We start from the raw sequence: 24,471 nt of genomic DNA on the forward strand, positions 1-24,471 counted from the left end.
GGTACTTCAACCGCTTTAGAATGAAGAGTATGCAAACCCCTTTGGTATTTTGGATAATCTATCCAACGTCTGTTAAATCTCAAGTTCGGGTGCAACTCTTCCAAGTGCATATCTGAAAATGTCATAACTGGATGAGGTATATCTTGTTTATAATAGCTATCAACATCCTGTTGTTCCGCATTCTCAGGAGGAGCATTGCGAGCTTGGGATGAAGATTCACCCCTTTCAGTCTGCAAAACACATCAAACACAATTTTTGTGCATCCAAATATGCATTAGTGTCAGCAAAATCATCAATAAAAATAATTACAATGACATGTTCAATTTATATCAAACTTAAGCTCATTTTCATATTTTTATCAAATCTACACTTTTTCAAATAAGCATATACGAAAATATTCGCCAAGTTCATAAGCATTCAACTCAAATAACATGTCAAAATAATCATTACTAGCAATTAAACAAGTTTCAAATGGCATTATCTCTCCAAAATCAAGTTCATGAATTTTAGACTTGAAAAAGTCCACTTTAATTCTCAAAATCATGTTTAGGCTCAAAGTTTGGATCATTTAACTACCTAAATATTGTACACTACTTAATTTAGCAACAATTCATGACAAAAATTGGTCATAACCTGTTTATATCAAAAAGCCCCAAATTGCTTAAGAACACAAATCCTAGATTACTAAAATTTGAAGTTTAAGGCTTCTAATCATGTTAAATAGCATCAATCAAGGTTATACAAGCATAATATATAAGCAATTTAAGCATAATTACACTAAAAAGTATCAAAATCGAATTGGGGAAAAAATTGCTCAAGAACACCAATTTTCGGATTAAATGGTGTTTAGGTGTAGAAATTTACCCTTTTTCTTGAGTAATTCCTTGATAGCATCCTTCTCAACATGATTTTAGTAAAAGATTTGATGAAAAACAGTGAAAAATTATAATTTTGGAGGTTTTAGTGTGTGTTTTTCGGGTGTTTTGTTCGCAATTTTTGTGTGTGGTGTGTGGACTGATCAGTTCCAGCGATTTTATTTTTTTTTTCTGTATTTTGGTCTCTCCGCGAGTCGCGGCGTTTGGCAATTTCAAATACTGCGAGTCGCGGTGTTTGGTTTTTTTTTTTTTTTATATATATAAGCCTTAACTTATAAAACAAATATAAAATAAATTTAAAATTTTGTTTTCCTTTGTTTTAGGACGAGGTCGTTTCGGATCGATGTCCTAGTTCGTCCTTCGACAAAATTTTAAAATTTGTCTTTTTGTAGCAATTGTTTTAAAAGCTAAGATTTTTGGGTTTTTTTTAATGTTTTTGGCATACTTTAATTCAATAAGTTTAAAAATAATGATAATAAAAGTTCTCGTCCCTCCCTCGGGTAAAACAATTTCGGTTCAAAGACCTAGTCTTCAACTCACGACGAATTTTAAAAATCATATTTTTAACTTAGCGAAATAAAGTAAATTTTTGTTTTTAAATTCACACCAAATTTAAATTTAAAATGCATAAAATTAAGAATTCATATAATAAAAATTAAAAATTCACACCAAACTTATATTATATTTTTGTTTTTACACATACAAACTTATATTAAAAAGATTAATTTTTCAAATATTTACAATTTTAAATATATTAATTTTAAAAAGTTTACAATATTATTTTAATTTTTATATATTAATTTTTTAAAACATGGTAAAAATAAAATTAAAAATCTTTTTGGCTTTTATCCCACTTTAATCAATCAAATATTATCAAAAATATACGCCCCTCTTTTCGGTAAAGTAATTTCGGTTCCATGACCTAATTTAACTCATGACGAATTTTTGAAATATTTTGGGTTGATTGATTAAAGATATTTATACCTTAAGAATAAACGTTAAATTTCGCAGTGATGTAATAAATTTTTGAATGATATCAATAATTTCCGTCGCCAAACCTAATTTTATTCAATACCAATTTAATACTTTATAGCGAACAAATTAGCGTTTATTATCAAAAGGTTAAAAATAAAAATAAAAAAATAAAAAACTGTACAGACTTACCTGTGAGATAGTATTCTTAGTTATATGATCTATCCCATTCATAAGATAGTCGGTTTAATTGGTTTTCCATGGTTACATAGGCGTAACCTTGAGCATTCAGTGTTTTTTCTTCTAAACATATGAACGGTCCGTCTCGGCATAAAGTAACAAATTCGGTGTTTGAATAGGTTTGATTATTTGAACATTTACCTCCATGTGACCATTTTCCGCATTTGTGACATCTTTCTAGGTGTCGTGCTCTTCTTTTCGCTGCGGATTTTGATTTTCCTTTACCAAATTGTAACTTATTATCTTCGCATCTGGATTCTTTTCTTACTCCGTCCAATCTTTCTCTGATTACTGATACTATTTCACTCGGAAGTGTGTCATTATTACGTTTAGTGATCAAAGCGTGTAGCATTAGACCATGGTTTAGTTCGCAGGAAGTCTTCATTTCGTAAAAACCTAAAAAAAAATAAAAATTCAGATTGGGGGGAGAAGACTAGTTCTTTAGGGTCTGCTAGGGAAAGACCATTCGGGTTCCATTTTCGAGAACTACACGAAAACAGAAAATCTAACTCTAACAGAAATACATATTATCCTTTAAAGACTTGATTCTCCCCACACTTAGTTAGATGTGGTATCGAAATTGTGATTAACTTCATTGTCAACTTCCATCGGACTATCTATGTAATGTTTAACTCTGTGACCATTAACCTTAAATTCAATCCCATTTGAATTTATTAATTCTATCGTTCCGTATGGGAAAACTCTTTTGACTATGAATGGTCCAGACCATCTTGATTTCAATTTTCCAGGAAATAACTTGAATCGTGAATTGAAAAGAAGAACTCTGTCTCCTTCTTTAAATTCTTTTGAACTTCTGATTCTTTTATCATGCCATTTCTTCGTTCTTTCCTTATAGATTAACGAATTTTCGTATGCTTCATGTCTTAATTCTTCTAATTCGTTTAGTTGACTTAACCGTAGACGTCCAGCTTCATTTAAGTCGAGATTACATGTCTTCAAAGCCCAAAATGCTTTGTGTTCAATTTCTACACAAAGATGACATGCTTTTCCATAAATAAGTTTAAAAGGTGTGGTTCCAATTGGAGTTTTGTAGGCTGTTCTAAAAGCCCAGAGTGCATCCTCCAATTTAATGGACCATTCCTTCGGATTTGATCCTACGGTTTTTTCTAGAATACGTTTTAAAGCTCGGTTGATATTTTCAACTTGTCCACTTGTTTGTGGATGATATGCGGTGGAGATTTTATGAGTTACTCCATATCTTTTAAGAACTTTCTCAAGTTGATTATTACAGAAATGAGTACCCCGATCACTTATTAAAGCTTTCGGTGTTCCAAACCTTGCAAAAAGACGTTTTAAAAAGTTGACTACAACTCGTGCATCATTAGTTGGGAGAGCTTGTGCTTCCGCCCATTTAGATACATAATCAATGGCTACGAGAATGTAGAGATTATTATGAGATTTTGGAAATGGACCCATAAAGTCAATACCCTAAATGTCAAATACTTCACATACTTGAATGACATTTTGTGGCATTTCATCACGTTGACTTATTTTTCCGGCCCTTTGACAAGCATCACAGGATTTGCAAAGAACGTGTGCGTTTTTGTAAATTGTAGGCCAATAGAATCCAGCATCATAAACTTTTCTTGCTGTTAGTTGAGGCCCATAATGTCCTCCTGTTGGTCTTGTGTGACAATGGTTTAAAATTTTACTAGCTTCATCTCCAAATACACATCGGCGTATTATTCCATCGGGACAACTTTTAAACAAATGTGGATCTTCCCAGAAATAGTGTTTTATATCACTGAAGAATTTCTTTCGTTTTTGGTACGATAATCCTTTTTCAAGGAATCCACATACTAAGTAGTTTGCATAGTCTGCAAACCATGGAATTTCATTATAATCTATCTTCAATAGATATTCATCAGGAAAGTTGTCTTGCATGGCCGATTCATTTAGAACTTCTAATTCGGGATTTTCAAGACGAGAAAGATGATCAGCGGCGAAATTTTCTGCTCCTCTTTTATCTCAGATTTCAATATCGAACTCTTGTAAGAGTAAGATCCAACGGATTAATCTTGGTTTGGCATCTTGTTTTGAAAATAGGTATCTAAGAGCAGAATGGTCAGTATAGACCACCGTTTTTGCTAGAACGAGATATGAACGAAATTTGTCAAAAGCAAAGACAATAGCAAGGAGTTCTTTTTCAGTAGTTGTATAGTTCGTTTGTGCTCCTTGTAACGTCTTACTAGCATAATATATAGGTTGAAATCTTTTATCAATCCTTTGTCCTAAAACGGCTCCCATTGCAAAATCACTTGCATCGCACATTAGTTCAAACGGTAGATTCCAATTTGGTGTTATCATGATCGGCACATTAGTAAGTTTCTCTTTAAGAATATCAAAAGATTTGATACATTCATCTGAAAAGATGAATGCAGCATCCTTTTCTAGGAGTTTATTCATAGGAGTGGCAATTTTAGAAAAATCTTTTATGAAACGTCGGTAAAAACCGGCATGCCCTAGAAAACTCCTAACTCCTCTAACATTGGTGGGATGTGGAAGTTTAGCAATTACATCTACTTTAGCTCTATCCACTTCAATTCCTTCTTTTGAAATTTTATGTCCAAGAACGATGCCTTCTTTAACCATGAAATGGCATTTCTCCCAATTAAGTACTAGATTTGATTGTTCGCATCTAATAAGCATTCGTTCCAGATTATCTAGACATGTTTCAAATGTATCACCGAAGACTGAAAAGTCATCCATGAAAACTTCCATGCATTCTTCTATCATGTCGTGAAAAATCACCATCAAACACCTTTGAAAGGTAGCAGGGGCGTTGCAAAGTCCAAATGGCATGCGTTTGTAAGCAAAAGTACCATAAGGGCACGTGAATGTGGTTTTCTCTTGATCTTCGGGTGCTATTGGAATTTGAAAATATCCGGAAAATCCATCAAGAAAACAATAGTAACTATTTCTGGCTAATCTTTCCAACATTTGATCAATAAAAGGTAAGGGAAAGTGATCTTTTCTGGTGGCGTCATTTAATTTTCTATAATCAATACATACACGCCATCCTGTTACAGTCCTAGTAGGAATAAGCACATTTTTCTCATTTGTAATGACAGTCATGCCACCCTTCTTAGGCACGCATTGAACTGGGCTTACCCATGGACTATCAGAGATTGGATAAATTAGACCTGCGTCTAGCAGTTTAATAATTTCTTTTTTAACTACATCTTGCATATTAGGATTTAGTCTTCGTTGGCGTTGCACATACGTTTTATGACCTTCTTTCATAAGGATTTTATGTGTGCAATACGAAGGACTTATTCCTTTAATATCATGAATCTTCCATGCAATGGCTGGTTTATGAGCTTTCAACACAGAAATGAGTTGTGATTTCTCATTTTCAGTAAGAGAAGACGATATTATTACAGGTAATTCAGATTCACCATGCAAATAAGCGTATTCCAAATGGTTTGGAAGTGGCTTTAATTCTAATGTCGGTGGTTCTTCTATCGATGATTTATATCGATATTTGTCTTCTTCTTTTAGCATTTGAATTTCTTCTATTGTTGGTTCATATCCATTAGCTATTAGTGTAGCTAACATTTCAGCTTCATCAATTGGCTCATTACCTTCTTTTAAAGAACATTCTCCTGTTCCTTGTAATTCTGGAAATTCTTCTAACAATTCTGCATGTGAATCTTTAGTTTGAATATAATAACATGTATCATCTGCAGATTACGGTTGTTGCATTGCTCTATCAACTGAAAAGGTAACACTCTCATCCTCTATACTTAGGGTCAATTTCTTACCGAACACGTCTATCATTGCTTTAGCCGTGTTTAAGAATGGTCTTCCTAATATGAGAGGAACTTGAGAATCTTCTTCCATGTCCAGAACAACAAAATCTACTGGAAATACTAAAGTACCAACTTTAACTAGCATGTTCTCCATTATCCCTCTAGGATATTTTATTGATCGATCGGCTAGTTGTATACTTATTCTTGTTGGTTTCAATTCTCAAAGGTCTAGTTTAGTGTATAGTGAATACGGCATTAAATTTATACTAGCACCTAAGTCTGCCAATGCTTCTATTGAACTAAGACTACCCAGAAAACATGGAATTGTGAAACTTCCTGGATCAGATAATTTTTCTGGTATCCTATTCAACAGCACTGCTGAACAATTAGCATTTATAGTAACGGCCGAGAGTTCTTCCATTTTCTTTCTATTCGTGATCAGATCTTTCAAGAATTTAGCATATCTAGGCATTCCTGAAATCACATCAATGAAAGGAAGATTTACATTTATCTGTTTAAACATATCCAAGAATTTGGATTGCTCGGCTTCAAGTTTCTCTTTCTTCATTTTACTCGGGTAAGGAAGTGGTGGTTGGTATGGTTTAACATAAGGTTTAGCCTTAACTGTATTATCTTCATTAACCTTTTCAACTACCGGTTCTTTTTCCTTATCTTTTTCAGGTTGTGGATCTTGTAGAGTAGGAATAGCTTCATCAGAAGTTACAGGTATTTCAGGTGGTTTAAGTGTTGTACCACTTCTTGTGGTAATAGCTTTAGCTGTTTCATTCCGGGGGTTTGCATTTGTATCACTAGGTAAACTTCCCGGTTTTCTTTCACCTATTAACCTTGCTAGGTTACTTACTTCTTGTTCCAAGTTTTGAATAGAAGCTTGTTGATTTCTAAATGCTTGAGCATTTTGTTCATTAGTTTGTTTTTAAGATGTGAAAAACTGCGTTTGAGTTTCAACTAGCTTCGTCATCATATCATCTAAATTCGGCCTTTTGTCATCGGTTTGTGGTGGTTTGTTTTGAAAATTAGGTCTTTGCTGGTTGTAAGTATTGTTAGATACTTGTTGATTGCTAGGACCTTGTTGGTTGTTGTATGGAATATTTCGGTTATAATTCTGATTTTGATTATAGATCGGTCTTGGCGGTTGATAATTATTCTGATAATTATTTCCAGGCTTTTGGTTTATGTATGAAATATTCTCTCTTTGTTCCATTGTTAATTCAATACTGAGAAAATCTTTTGTCAAATGTGGTCCTCCACACTGCTTACAACTAATTCGTATTGAGTGGATATCTTTAGTCATCTTTTCCATTCGTCTCTCGACAGCATCTATCTTTGCAGAAATGGAATCTAAGTCATGGCTAGAATCGGCTCTAGCTGCTTTAGATGATCTAACAATATCTTTTTCTTGGTGCCACTCATGTGAGTGGGAAGCAGTGTTATCAATAATTTTATAAGCATCAGTTTCGGTTTTCTTCATAATAGAACCACCAGCTGCTATATCGATGTCTTTTCTTGTAGTGATGTCGCATCATTGGTAGAATATTTGTACTATTTGACAGGTGTCTAAACCATGTTGCGGACATCCTCTTAATAACTTTCCAAATCTTGTCCACGCCTCATATAGAGTTTCATTCGGTTTCTGTGTGAACGTAACAATTTCTCCTTGAAGTCTTACGGCTTTAGATGCCGGAAAGAATTGTTTAAGAAATTTTTCAACTAAAACGTCCCATGTATCGATCGCCCCTTCAGGTAACGATTCCAACCAATCTTTGGCTTCTCCCTTTAAAGTCCAGGGAAATAACATGAGATATATCTGTTCATCCTCCACTTCTCGGATTTTAAATAGAGTGCAGATCCTATTAAAGGTACGAAGATGTTCATTTGGATCTTCCTTCGGCGCACCACTAAATTGGCATTGATTAGTCACCATGTGTAGAATTTGTCCTTTGAGTTCATAATCTGGCGCATTAATGTCTGGATGAGTAATTGCGTGACCTTGGCCAGTACGTTTAGCTCTCATTCGGTCTTCTATACTTAAAGGTTCTAGATTCTCCATAATTGAATTTGTTGAATCGGAATCACTAGAGGATTCTGATTTAATAGTTCGTTCCTCAACAATCTCTGTTTGAATGATTGGTGGTTCTGGAGGAAAATTTAATGGTTCAGGATCTATGAATCGTCCCTGAATATTCTCCGGATTCTCAATTGTGAGGTCGGGTTCAAAAAATGGATTATCGGAAATTTGAATTGGAGCACTTGGTCGACTGGATGACGATTCTAAAGAAAAATCAACGGCGGTAATATTTGCTAGATGTCTTGATCTAGTTACAGGTGGTGAACGTACAAAAGGTGGTGAACGTCTTGCTCGGTGCATTCACTGAATATCCTATTAGTTTTTAAAAGGAAAGAAAAATTATATAAGTTATCCAATTAATAGACTTTTCTGATTTTGCCCACGTTTTGAATAGCCAAAAGATGCATCAGAGGGGCAGGATTCGTTTGGTCTCAATATAATTGAGGACTGTTTGGCTCCAATAACCCGGTCCACGTACAAATCCAACTATTACTACGAACCAGAAAATTTTGATGTCTATCAATTTAACCACTTAAAATAAATTTTCGTAATTTTAAGAAATTTAGATAAGAAGTAGAAAAAAAAAATCTATGTCCTAAAACTAGAATAGCGAGAAATAAGAAAGAAAAAGAGCGCGTCGAAAAAGAAAAAGAAAAGGGTTGAAAAATAAAAGGCGTCGGAAAATAAGAAATAAAAAGAAATGACTTATAGAACTTAAAAACACTCGACTAACCCAACCTTATTACTATCACTAACTTAAAATTATAATCGCAAATTGAGATTACTAATTGGAATGATAATTGATACATAGGTAAAAGGCGTCTAAAAATATTAAAGCTTACAAGTAAAACTATATCCCAAATGAAAATAACTTAAAAAAAAGCACTAAAATTTAAAAAGGCGTCGCAAAATTCTAAAGCACTTAAATATTAGTCTAAAGAAAAGGCACTTAAGGAATTTTACGACAAAGCCTAAAAATCTAAAAAAAAAAAAAAAATAACTATGGCAAAAACTATGTTTAAAACTAAAAATGAACGGAAAATATAAAAGTTACGCTAAAAACAAATAAAAAGGGACAAAATATAAAAATATACTAAAAGTTGTAAAAAGTACAATTTTTATAAAAATATTATTTTTATATTATTTATTTTATAAAACTATTAATTTTAAATTTTAATTAAACTAAAAATATAAAATAATAAATAAACTAAACTAAATTAATTAAAATAATTAAACCTAATTAGGGTTAAATTTAATAATAATAATAATTACCCCGTATTTAATGCTGTTAGGGTTCCTGTGTACCCGTGTCAGGGCTGCTCCGCGACTTGCGGTGCCCGAGGCTGGAAAACTCCGCGAGTCGCCGGGTTTCAAATTTCAGATCAGGTTGCTTCGTTTGACAGGTTCAACGTAATTTTATTTATATATATTTTTTTATTTTTCTGTTTTTAATTTAATTAAAATATTTATATAATTTAAATAAAACTTATATTTTAAAAACTAGAATAGAAATAAAAATATGTTACAATTTTATAAATAAAAATCTTAAAACTAGATTAATATATAAATTTTTTTCGGTTTTTGATTTTATGTTTTAAATAAAAACAAAATATTTAAATAAAACTTATATTTTTATAAAATAAAAATAAAGAAACTTTATAAAACTTAAATATTTAACAAACTCTTAAAAATATTATATTTTTGTTTTCTTTTTATATTTTCGAATATTTAAAACGTATTTTTACAAAAGCGTATTTTTTTTATATTAGCAAACTAAAAATAATTTTTTTTTTCTTTTTATTAGCGTTGCGCTTTCGGCGTTTAAGTTCCCCGGCAGCGGCGCCAAAAATTCTTGATGTCAAAGCTAAGGGGTATAAAAAACTATTAAATTTTACAAGGAAATACTATTAAATACGATACAATTTTACACAAGATATTTATTTATTTAGAGAATGGATATACTTAAACCTTGCTACAACACTTATAGGCAGTGAACCTAATCGTACAGTAGTGTAGTTTTTAGTAAGTCCGGTTCGTTCCACAGGGAATCTTTTTCCCAAAGCTTAACGCTATATTAGTTTAAATTTATAAAAATACAAATATATATATAAGTAATATTATTATTATAAATGGGGGTTTTTACCGTTTAATGACCGGTTTGTCGATTTTAAAACTTTAGTCGCAGTTAAAACTAAATGTAAAATATTAAATAAATAAAAGACTTAATTTAAAGCGTAAAGTAATTAACGATAATGAAATTGCAAATAATAAAAGTGCGATAAAATAAACTTGCGATAATTAAAAATTACGATAATTAAAAGTGCAATTAAATACAATAACAATAAATAAAAATGCGATAATTAGAAGTGCAATTAAATATAAAATAAAGGAAATTAAATATGAAATAAAAGAATTATGCTTATTTAAACTTCCGTAATCATGATGTTTGACGTATTGATTTTAGTTTTATGCCCATGGGTTAATTGTCCTTTGTCCTGGATTATTTAATATGTCCGTCTGGTTTTTGTCCATAACAGTCCATCAGTCATAAATATAAAGTGCGAGTGTCCTCGTCAAATTATCCTTATACCCGAAGTCAAATATTCCAACTAATTGGGGACTTAAACTGTAACAAGGTTTTATTACTTTGTTATCAATTATGCCAAGTGTCCTTGTACATAATTTCACCCCTGTTTTAATAATTCTAGTGGCTATTAATCCATTCCCGTGTCCGGTTAAATGAACGATTATTCGTACATATAAATACCCCGCCCATCGTGTCCGATCGAGTGTAAATGGTTATTTATAGGGACGCCCAATTGTAAATCTTTATATTAACATTAACAAACTATCATTTAGTTAAACAAATATAAAGCCCATTAATAGCCCATAGTCTAATTTCCCCAAGTGTCGTTCTTTTGTCCAAACCCCAATTATGGTACAAAGCCCAATTACCCAATTTTAGTAATTAGCCCAACATCATGATTACTTCGTTTTAAATAAGCATAATAATAACTTAGCTACGAGACATTAAATTAAAAAGGTTGAACATAACTTACAATGATTAAAAATAGCGTAGCGTTACACGGACAGAATTTCGACTTACACCCTTACAACATTCGCTAACATACCCTTATTATTAGAATTATAATTAAAATTAAAATTAAAATATATATATATATATATATATATATATATATATATATATATATATATATATATATTACGTTTACATATAGAGAAAGAGAGATTTTAGGATATTAAAACTCGTCGAACTGCGTTGGCTTTTATAGGAATTTGAGTCCAGGTGAACTCCGCGAGTCGCGTAATTTTTTGCCTTCAAACTCCGCAACTCGCGGAGTTTGAAATTACAGCTCACCCAGCTTTGCCTCTTTGTTTGCCGACGGATTTTTAATATAAATATAATATATAAATAATTTTAAGAATTATTTAAATATTATATTATATTTATGTGCATAGTTGACTCGTAATTTTTAGTCCGTTGCGTCGAGCGTTGAGAGTTGACTCATGTCCCGGTTCCGGATTTTCGAACGTCCTTGCGAATAATTTAATATCTTGTACTTTGCGTTTTGAATCTTGTACTCTTGTAATTTCGAGACGTTTCTTATCAATAATTGGAACCTCTTTGATTGTATTTTGTACTTTTGAGCTTTTTGGTCGTTTGCGTCTTCATTTCGTCGAATCTGTCTTTTGTCTTCACATTTTATTATTTTAAACGAATATTACTTGTAAATAGAACAATTGCAACTAAAAGCTTGTCTTTCTTGAGGAATAATGTTATGAAATATATGTTCGTTTTTCCACTTCTTATCTAAATTTCTTAAAATTACGAAAATTTATTTTGAGTGGTTAAATTGATAGACATCAAAATTTTCTGGTTCGTAGTAATAGTTGGATTTGTACATGGACCGGGTTATTGGAGCCAAACAGTCCTCAATTATATTGAGACCAAACGAATCCTGCCCCTCTGCTGCATCTTTTGGCTATTCGAAACATGGGCAAAATCAGAAAAGTCTATTAATTGGATAACTTATATAATTTTTCTTTCCTTTTAAAAACTAATAGGATATTCAGTGAATGCACCGAGCAAGACGTTCACCACCTTTTGTACGTTCACCACCTGTAACTAGATCAAGACATCTAGCAAATATTACCGCCGTTGATTTTTCTTTAGAATCGTCATCCAGTCGACCAAGTACTCCAATTCAAATTTCCGATAATCCATTTTTTGAACCCGACCTCACAATTGAGAATCCGGAGAATATTCAGGGACGATTCATAGATCCTGAACCATTAAATTTTCCTCCGGAACCACCAATCATTCAAACAGAGATTGTTGAGGAACGAACCATTAAATCAGAATCCTCTAGTGATTCCGATTCAACAAATTCAATTATGGAGAATCTAGAACCTTTAAGTATGGAAGACCAAATGAGAGCTAAACGTACTGGTCAAGGTCACGCAATTACTCATCCAGACATTAATGCGCCAGATTATGCAATCAAAGGACAAATTCTACACATGGTGACTAATCAATGCCAATTTAGTGGTGCGCCGAAGGAAGATCCAAATGAACATCTTCGTACCTTTAATAGGATCTGCACTCTATTTAAAATCCGAGAAGTGGAGGATGAACAGATATATCTCATGTTATTTCCTGGACTTTAAAGGGAGAACCCAAAGATTGGTTGGAATCGTTACCTGAAGGGGCGATCGATACATGAGACGTTTTAGTTGAAAAATTTCTTAAACAATTCTTTCCGGCATCTAAAGCCGTAAGACTTCAAGGAGAAATTGTTACGTTCACACAGAAACCGAATGAAACTCTATATGAGGCGTGGACAAGATTTGGAAAGTTATTAAGAGGAAGTCCGCAACATGGTTTAGACACCTGTCAAATAGTACAAATATTCTACCAAGGATGCGACATCACTACAAGAAAAGAGATCGATATAGCAGCTGGTGGTTCTATTATGAAGAAAACCGAAACTGATGCTTATAAAATTATTGATAACACTGCTTCCCACTCACATGAGTGGCACCAAGAAAAAGATATCGTTAGATCATCTAAAGCAGCTAGAGCCAATTCTAGCCATGACTTAGATTCCATTTCTGCAAAGATAGATGCTGTCGAGAGACGAATGGAAAAGATGACTAAAGATATCCACTCAATACGAATTAGTTGTGAGCAGTGTGGAGGACCACATTTGACAAAAGATTGTCTCAGTATTGAATTAACAATGGAACAAAGAGAGAATATTTCATACATAAACCAAAGGCCTGGAAATAATTATCAGAATAATTATCAACCGCCAAGACCGATCTATAATCAAAATCAGAATTATAACCGAAATATTCCATACAACAACCAACAAGGTCCTAGCAATCAACAAGTATCTAACAATACTTACAACCAGCAAAGACCTAATTTTCAAAACAAACCACCACAAACCGATGATAAAAAGCCGAATTTAGATGATATGATGGCGAAGCTAGTTGAAACTCAAACGCAGTTTTTCAAATCTCAAAAACAAACTAATGAACAAAATGCTCAAGCATTTAGAAATCAACAAGCTTCTATTCAAAACTTGGAACAAGAAGTAAGTAACCTAGCAAGGTTAATAGGTGAAAGAAAACTGGGAAGTTTACCTAGTAATACAAATGCAAACCCCCGGAATGAAACAGCTAAAGCTATTACCACAAGAAGTGGTACAACACTTAAACCACCTGAAATACCTGTAACTTCTGATGAAGCTATTCCTACTCCACAAGAACCACAACCTAAACAAGATAAGGAAAAAGAACCGGTAGTTGAAAAGGTTACTGAAGATAATACAGTTAAGGCTAAACCTTATGTTAAACCATACCAACCACCACTTCCTTACCTGAGTAAAATGAAGAAAGAGAAACTTGAAGCCGAGCAATCCAAATTCTTGGATATGTTTAAACAGATAAATGTAAATGTTCCTTTCATTGATGTGATTTCAGGAATGCCTAGATATGCTAAATTTTTGAAAGATCTGATCACGAATAGAAAGAAAATGGAAGAACTCTCGGCCGTTACTATGAATGCTAATTGTTCAGCAGTGCTGTTGAATAAGATACCAGAAAAATTATCTGATCCAGGAAGTTTCACACTTCCATGTTTTCTGGGTAGTCTTAGTTCAATAGAAGCATTGGCAGACTTAGGTGCTAGTATAAATTTAATGCCGTATTCACTATACACTAAACTAGACCTTGGAGAATTGAAACCAACAAGAATAAGTATACAACTAGCCGATCGATCAATAAAATATCCTAGAGGGATAATGGAGAACATGCTAGTTATAGTTGGTACTTTAGTATTTCCAGTAGATTTTGTTGTTCTAGACATAGAAGAAGATTCTCAAGTTCCTCTCATATTAGGAAGACCATTCTTAAACACGGCTAAAGCAATGATAGACGTGTTCGGTAAGAAATTGACCCTAAGTATAGAGGATGAGAGTGTTACCTTTTCAGTTGATAGAGCAATGCAACAACCGCAATCTGCAGATGATACATGTTATTATATTCAAACTATAGATTCACATGCAGAATTGTTAGAAGAATTTTCAGAATTACAAGGAACAGGAGAATGTTCTTTAGGAGAAGGTAATGAACCAATTGATGAAGCTGAAATGTTAGCTACACTAATAGCTAATGGATATGAACCAACAACAGAAGAAATTCAAATGCTAAAAGAAGAAGACAGATATCGATATAAATCATCGATAGAAGAACCACCGACATTAGAATTAAAGCCACTTCCAAACCATTTGGAATACGCTTATTTGCATGGTGAATCTGAATTACCTGTAATAATATCGTCTTCTCTTACTGAAAATGAGAAATCACAACTCATTTCTGTGTTGAAAGCTCATAAACCAGCCATTGCATGGAAGATTCATGATATTAAAGGAATAAGTCCTTCGTATTGCACACATAAAATCCTTATGAAAGAAGGTCATAAAACGTATGTGCAACGCCAACGAAGACTAAATCGTAATATGCAAGATGTAGTTAAAAAAGAAATTATTAAACTGCTAGACGCAGGTCTAATTTATCCAATCTCTGATAGTCCATGGGTAAGCCCAGTTCAATGCGTGCCTAAGAAGGGTGGCATGACTGTCATTACAAATGAGAAAAATGAGCTTATTCCTACTAGGACCGTAACAGGATGGCGTGTATGTATTGATTATAGAAAATTAAATGACGCCACCAGAAAAGATCACTTTCCCTTACCTTTTATTGATCAAATGTTGGAAAGATCAGCCGGAAATAGTTACTATTGTTTTCTTGATGGATTTTCCGGATATTTTCAAATTCCAATAGCACCCGAAGATCAAGAGAAAACCACATTCACGTACCCTTATGGTACTTTTGCTTACAAACGCATGCCATTTGGACTTTGCAACGCCCCTGCAACCTTTCAAAGGTGTATGATGGCGATTTTTCACGACATGATAGAAGAATGCATGGAAGTTTTCATGGATGACTTTTCAGTCTTTAGTGATACATTTGAAACATGTCTAGCTAATCTGGAACGAATGCTTATTAGATGCGAACAATCAAATCTAGTACTTAATTGGGAGAAATGCCATTTCATGGTTAAAGAAGGCATCGTTCTTGGACATAAAATTTTAAAAGAAGGAATTGAAGTGGATAGAGCTAAAGTAGATGTAATTGCTAAACTTCCACATCCCACCAATGTTAGAGGAGTTAGGAGTTTTCTAGGGCATGCCGGTTTTTACCGACGTTTCATAAAAGATTTTTCTAAAATTGCCACTCCTATGAATAAACTCCTAGAAAAGGATGCTCCATTCATCTTTTCAGATGAATGCATCAAATCTTTTAATATTCTTAAAGAGAAACTTATTAATGCGCCGATCACGATAACACCAAATTGGAATCTACCGTTTGAACTAATGTGCGATGCAAGTGATTTTGCAATGGGAGCCGTTTTAGGACAAAGGATTGAAAAAAGATTTCAACCTATATATTATGCTAGTAAGACGTTACAAGGAGCACAAACGAACTATACAACTACTGAAAAAGAACTCCTTGCTATTGTCTTTGCTTTTGACAAATTTCGTTCATATCTCGTTCTAGCAAAAACGATGGTCTATACCGACCATTCTGCTCTTAGATACCTATTTTCAAAACAAGATGCCAAACCAAGATTAATCCGTTGGATCTTACTCTTACAAGAGTTTGATATTGAAATCCGAGATAAAAGAGGAGCAGAAAATCTTGCCGCTGATCATCTTTCTCGTCTTGAAAATCCCGAATTAGAAGTTCTAAATGAATCGGCCATACAAGACAACTTTCCTGATGAATATCTATTGAAGATAGATTATAATGAAATTCCATGGTTTGCAGACTATGCAAACTATTTAGTATGTGGATTCCTTGAAAAAGGATTATCGTACCAAAAACGAAAGAAATTCTTCAGTGATATAAAACACTATTTCTGGGAAGATCCACATCTATTTAAAAGTTGTCTAGATGGAATAATACGCCGATGTGTATTCGGAGATGAAGCTAGTAAAATTTTAAACCATTGTCACACAGGACCAACAGGAGGGCATTATGGGCCTCAACTAACAGCAAGAAAAGTTTATGATGCTGGATTCTATTGGCCTACAATTTACAAAGATGCACACCTTCTTTGCAAATCCTGTGATGCTTGTCAAAGGGCCGGAAAAATAAGTCAACGTGATGAAATGCCACAAAATGTCATTCAAGTATGTGAAGTATTTGACATTTGGGGTATTGACTTTATGGGTCCATTTCCAAAATCTCATAATAATCTCTACATTCTCGTAGCCATTGATTATGTATCTAAATGGGCGGAAGCACAAGCTCTCCCAACTAACGATGCACGAGTTGTAGTCAACTTTTTAAAACGTCTTTTTGCAAGGTTTGGAACACCGAAAGCTTTAATAAGTGATCGGGGTACTCATTTCTGTAATAATCAACTTGAGAAAGTTCTTAAAAGATATGGAGTAACTAATAAAATCTCTACCGCATATCATCCACAAACAAGTAGACAAGTTGAAAATACCAACCGAGCTTTAAAACATATTCTAGAAAAAACTGTAGGATCAAATCCGAAGGAATGGTCCATTAAATTGGAGGATGCACTCTGGGCTTTTAGAATAGCCTACAAAACTCCAATTGGAACCACACCTTTTAAACTTATTTATGGAAAAGCATGTCATCTTCCTGTAGAAATTGAACACAAAGCATTTTGGGCTTTGAAGACATGTAATCTCGACTTAAATGAAGCTGGACGTCTACGGTTAAGTCAACTAAACGAATTAGAAGAATTAAGACATGAAGCATACTAAAATTCGTTAATCTATAAGGAAAGAACGAAGAAATGGGATGATAAAAGAATCAGAAGTTCAAAAGAATTTAAAGAAGGAGACAGAGTTCTTCTTTTCAATTCACGATTCAAGCTATTTCCTGGAAAATTGAAATCAAGATGGTCTGGACCATTCATAGTCAAAAGAGTTTTCCCATACGGAACGATAGAATTAATAAATTCAAATGAGATTGAATTTAAGGTTAATGGTCACAGAGTTAAATATTACATAGATAGTCCGATGGAAGTTGACAACGAAGTTAATCACAATTTCGATACCACACCTAACTAAGTGTGGGGAGAATCAAGTCTTTAAAGGATAATATGTATTTCTATTAGAGTTAGATTTTCTGTTTTCGTGTAGTTCTCGAAAATGGAACCCGAATGGTCTTTCCCTAGCAGACCCTAAAGAACTAGTCTTCTCCCCCCATTCTGAATTTTTATTTTTTTTAGGTTTTTACGAAATGAAGACTTCCTGCAAACTAAACCATGGTCTAATGCTACACGCTTTGATCACTAAACGTAATAATGACACACTTCCGAGTGAAATAGTATCAGTAATCAGAGAAAGATTGGACGGAGTAAGAAAAGAATCCAGATGCGAAGATAATAAGTTACAATTTGGTAAAGGAAAATCAAAATCCGCAGCGAAAAGAAGAGCACGACACCTAGAAAGATGTCACAAATGCGGAAAATGGTCACATGGAGGTAAATGTTCAAATAATCAAACCTATTCAAACACCGAATTTGTTACTTTATGCAGAGACGGACCGTTCATATGTTTAGAAGAAAAAACACTGAATGCTCGAGGTTACGCCTATGTAGCCATGAAAAACCAATTAAACCGACTATCTTATGAATGAGATAGATCATATAACTAAGAATACTATCTCACAGGTAAGTCTGTACAGTTTTTATTTTTTTTTATTTTTATTTTTAACCTTTTGATAATAAACGCTAATTTGTTCGCTATAAAGTATTAAATTGGTATTGAATAAAATTAGGTTTGGCGACCGAAATTATTGATATCATTCAAAAATTTATTACATCACTGCGAAATTTAACGTTTATTCTTAAGGTATAAATATCTTTAATCAATCAACCCAAAATATTTCAAAAATTCGTCATGAGTTAAATTAGGTCATGGAACTGAAATTACTTTACCGAAAAGAGGGGCGTATATTTTTGATAATATTTGATTGATTAAAGTGGGATAAAAGCCAAAAAGATTTTTAATTTTATTTTTACCATGTTTTAAAAAATTAATATATAAAAATTAAAATAATATTGTAAACTTTTTAAAATTAATATATTTAAAATTGTAAATATTTGAAAAATTAATCTTTTTAATATAAGTTTGTATGTTTAAAAACAAAAATATAATATAAGTTTGGTGTGAATTTAAATTTTTATTATATAAATTCTTAATTTTATGCATTTTAAATTTAAGTTTGGTGTGAATTTAAAAACAAAAATTTACTTTATTTCGCTAAGTTAAAAATATAATTTTTAAAATTCGTCGTGAGTTGAAGACTAGGTCTTTGAACCGAAATTGCTTTACCCGAGGGAGGGACGAGAACTTTTATTATCATTATTTTTAAACTTATTGAATTAAAGTATGCCAAAAACATTAAAAAAAAACCCAAAAATCTTAGCTTTTAAAACAATCGCTACAAAAAGACAAATTTTAAAATTTTGTCGAAGGACGGACTAGGACATCGATCCGAAACGACCTCGTCCTAAAACAAAGGAAAACAAAATTTTAAATTTATTTTATATTTGTTTTATAAGTTAAGGCTTATATAAAAAAAAAAAAAAAAAAAACCAAACACCGCGACTCGCGGTATTTGAAACTGCCAAACGCCGCGACTCGCGGAGAGACCAAAATACAGAAAAAAATAAAATTGCTGGAACTGATCAGTCCACACACCACACACAAAAATTGCGAACAAAACACCCGAAAAACACACACTAAAACCTCCAAAAATCGAAATTTTTTACCGTTTTTCATCAAATCTTTTACTAAAATCATGTTGAGAAGGATGCTATCAAGGAATTACTCAAGAAAAATGGTAAATTTCTACACCTAAACACCATTTAATCCAAAAATCGGTGTTCTTGAGCAATTTTTTCCCCAATTTGATTTTGATACTTTTTAGTGTAATTATGCTTAAATTGCTTATGTATTATGCTTGTATAACCTAGATTGATGCTATTTAACATGATTAGAAGCCTTAAACTTCAAATTTTGAGTAATCTAGGGTGTGTGTTCTTGAGCAATTTGGGGCTTCTTGATATAAACAGGTTATGGCCAATTTTTGTCATGAATTGTTGCTAAATTAAGTAGTGTAACATATTTAGGTAGTTAAATAATCCAAACTTTGAGCCTAAACATGATTTTGAAAATTAAAGTGGACTTTTTAAAGTCTAAAATTCATGAATTTGATTTTTGAGAGATAATGCCATTTGAAACTTGTTTAATTGCTAGTAATGATTATTTTGACATGTTATTTGAGTTGAATGCTTATGAACTTGGCAAACATTTTCGTATATGCTTATTTGAAAAAGTGTAGATTTGATAAAAATATGAAAATGAGCTTAAGTTTGATATAAATTGAACATGTCATTGTAATTATTTTGATTGATGATTTTGCTGACACTAATGCATATTTTGATGCACAAAAATTGTGTTTGATGTGTTTTGCAGACTGAAAGGGCTGAATCTTCATCTCAAGCTCGCAATGCTCCTCCTGAGAATGCAGAACAACAGGATGTTGATAGCTATTATAAACAAGATATACCTCATCCAGTTATGACATTTTCATATATGCACTTGGAAGAGTTGCACCCGAACTTGAGATTTGACAGACGTTGGATAGATTATCCAAAATACCAAAGGGGTTTTCATACTCTTCATTCTAAAGCTGTTGAAGTACCTAGGGTAATAGAATGGGCACAGTTAGAAGCTGTAGAATTAGCCGGGTCAATTAGAGAATTACTTACACAGAGGTATGATAATTCTACTTTTAACGATTGGGTATGTTTATTCAACATGCGTAGACCTGTATATAAAGTATGGTGTGAAGAATTATTGTGTAGTATAGAAATAAATGATCAGGTAGTTAGTTTAACCCATCGATCTTTTAATAGATTTTTGTTAGGAGGTTCGATGCGCCACATGTCTTTACTAGACATGGCTCAGGCTTTACGTATATATACGCCTGAGGAGTTAGCATCTGCCGATTGTAGAGGGTTGATATTAAATGATAGAAAGATTGATGAAAATTTTGATACACATGGTGTATGGAGTCAAATGACTAGCCATCACCGATTTAAAGGGGGAAATTACTCTTATTTGGATATAGATAGAGCAGAGTTAAGAGTAATTCATAGGTTTTTAGCTAATTCGATTACCCAAAGAGGTAAGAATAAGGAAAAGGTAAATGAACAGGATTTGTTTTACCATATGTGTATTCGAGACCCACAAAGCGCTGTAAGTATACCGTATTGTGTGGGTTATTATTTATCAGCTATGGTTAGAGGGATGAGACCGCACAATATAATAGGAGGTGGTATATTTATTACTTTGATTGCTGAATATCTCGGTGTGGATATAAGTCGGGGGGGATTACTAATCGAAGAACCAGAACCCCACGATACAATTGGTTTAAATGTATACCATGGTGCTAAAGTTTTGAAGAGGCGAAATAACGCCGCAGTACGATATAATGGTAGACATCCACAGGTTGAGAGAAACCAACAGCCAGGTAATGTGGGAGGGGGAAATGAAATGACAGAAATGCAAAGGTTTATAGCTTCACAAGAGTACGAAAATGCTAGACATCGAGCATTTGAAGATTGGCAAGTTCATCAAAACCAAATCATAGCTCATTGCCAACATGTAGGTAGAAACTATATTCCTACTCCATCGCCCGTATTTCCTCCCTGATCTATAGAGATCCAACCACTGTATCCTACGTATAACCCAGCCGAAGCATTCTATAACACATACGGTTATGCATGAAACCCCTACTGGTATCAGTATCATCCCTAGTCTACTTAGTTTTATTTATTTTATAATTTGTAATGTTGATACATTTAATACTTATGTTGGAATTGTATTAGTTTTTATAATTTACAAATTTTTATTTTTAGATTTTAATAATGTTTGAATGTGGGGTAATATACCAAACTTCAAAAATATGTATATATGTTTGCAGTTTATCTTATGTACACAACAGGGTAAAACAACGCATTTTCAAAGACTGGCATTAAGTTCAGCAAAAGCAACTAATTTTGACGATAAGATGCAAAATAAATGTGATATAACAACAAGACGGAATGAACAAATGATATGCACCATTTATCATTCAGCAAACAAACGCCAATATGTTTGGAAACTTTGGTAAAATTTAATCATTTTCACACTAATCACCCTCAATAATTTAAATTGTTACTGATTTCTTGCAAATGAGGGCATTGCAAGATCTTAAGTGTGGGAAGGGGTTAAATTCTTTCGAATTTTTAAAATTTTTATCTTAAACACTTGGTTACCATTAAAAATACTAGTAAAGCAGTAGTTGTATTAGAATCTAGTGCTCTCTGATAATAAAGAACAGCCCTAGTCTTATATACTGACTATCCAATTCTAGTAAAAATTTTCAAAATTTTCAATTAAATGAACTCAAAATCATGTTTATACATATTTATGAACGATAAAACTAGGTGTTAACACCGAAATTATTGTTACCTTGGAAACGACATAAATTGAGAAACAAACCAAAATGTTAGAATTCATTTAAAATGGAATAGAGGACAATAAAAAGGAAAATAAAAGCCAAGTGTGGGAAAATTTATCAAGATATTTTAAACATATGTCACACATTTCTGTAACAAATAACTGAAAATACTTTTGCTTTGGACTAAACTAAACTGTTTTACCCGATGAAAGAAAAGAAGAGATGGATCTACACGATGAATCAATTCCATCATTAAAAGGAAGTAAAGTCTTCCAAAAAAGAAACGCGCTTCTTGATTTAGGTCAGGAAGTTGTCGTCCAGACCAGCTGTAGGTTGACGAAAAACCTAGAAAAGTCATCACTAAAATCAGCAGGAAATCCACGGACCTCAGCATAAAACAGGGTCGCCAAGTGGTCAGATTTATCCTAACCATGAGAAGGATTTATCTCGTAAAATAGGGGGCACTGTGCAAATTAGCTGGATAAGACTAATGAATCAGATCCCCAGAAAGGATAATCTCCTTAAAGATCAAAAATTAGCTTTTAAGACTGATATTACTCAATCCTTGAGATTGACCTTAAAGATTGAGACTTCAAACTCATGGAATTCAATGATATCTAAACTCGAGCTTGAACGAGAAAATATTTTGATCAAATTATAAATCGATTTGTTTTCTGAAAATCCATTTTCAATGCGTTCATTACCTTTGAACGTAAAATCCTAGGAATTCACCTGGAATTCATTAGGTCACCTGAACCAAATCGGGTGTCAACCGTAAAAACGGTGGTTGCATAGCATGGTCAAAGACAGGACCTTGTGCCAGACCGACAAATTATAAGGGTGAGCTTTACTATTGATCCTACCAAGGATAGTAATTGCGTCCGACACGTTATAGACCATAATTAAAAGCATGTCAAGGGACATTGCCTTAACAGTTGCTTGTTCAACGCTTTCCTTTACAACCGGACGGTAGTTTATCGAAAGGTAATATACGGAGCAAGTATACTGGACGTGTTGCTTTCCTAATACAAGGTTAGCAAGTGGGTGACACAAAACCGCAAGTTTTGAGCTAAAATTTTCAAATCTGAAACCCACCAAACCCACAAAAATATTTTGCAAACACCGGTGAAGGGTTATTCCGGAAAACTTATCTAGGGTAAAAAAACTAGATTTAATTTTCAAAAGATCAAATGTTTTCATAAAGATCCAATTTCCTTAATGGATCTAAATTTTATAGTCATGTGGGACTGTAAACCATATCGCTACTACCATTGTTTATACCGCCGTATAGAAATCACTGATGTACAAAGTGTGAAGAATAAAGAAGTGATTCTAGTATTTCAAGACTATATTGCTTGAGGACAGCAACGCTCAAGTGTGGGAATATTTGATAATGCTAAAAACGAACATATATTTCATAGCATTATTCCTCAAGAAAGACAAGCTTTTAGTTGCAATTGTTCTATTTACAAGTAATATTCGTTTAAAATAATAAAAGGTGAAGACAAAAGACAGATTCGACGAATTGAAGACGCAAACGACCAAAAAGCTCAAAAGTACAAAATACAATCAAAGAGGTTCCAATTATTGATAAGAAACGTCTCGAAATTACAAGAGTACAAGATTCAAAACACAAAGTATAAGATATTAAATTATTCGCAAGGACGTTCGAAAATCCGGAATCGGGACATGAGTCAACTCTCAACGCTCGATGCAACGGACTAAAAATTACGAGTCAACTATGCACATAAATATAATATAATATTTAAATAATTCTTAAAATTATTTATATATTATATTTATATTAAAAATCCGTCGGCAAACAAAGAGCCAAAGCTGGGTGAGCTGTAATTTCAAACTCCGCGAGTTGCGGAGTTTGAAGGCAAAAAAATTACGCGACTCGCGGAGTTTACCTGGACTCAAATTCCTATAAAAGCCAACGCAGTTCGACGAGTTTTAATATCCATAATCTATCTCTCTCTCAATATATGCGTAAATATATATATATATATATAATTTATATTTTAATTTTAATTTTAATTTTAAATCCTAATAATAAGGGTATGTTAGCGAATGTTGTAAGGGTGTAAGTCGAAATTCTGTCCGTGTAACGCTACACTATTTTTAATCATTGTAAGTTATGTTCAACCTTTTTAATTTAATGTCTCGTAGCTAAGTTATTATTATGCTTATTTTAAACGAAGTAATCATGATGTTGGGCTAATTACTAAAATTGGTTAATTGGGCTTTGTACCATAATTGGGGTTTGGACAAAAGAACGACACTTGTGGAAATTAGACTATGGGCTATTAATGGGCTTTATATTTGTTTAACTAAATGATAGTTTGTTAATGTTAATATAAAGATTTACAATTGGGCG

This window comes from Rutidosis leptorrhynchoides, chromosome 8 (genome assembly GCF_046630445.1).
Source record: "Rutidosis leptorrhynchoides isolate AG116_Rl617_1_P2 chromosome 8, CSIRO_AGI_Rlap_v1, whole genome shotgun sequence".
Lineage (NCBI taxonomy): Eukaryota > Viridiplantae > Streptophyta > Magnoliopsida > Asterales > Asteraceae > Rutidosis > Rutidosis leptorrhynchoides.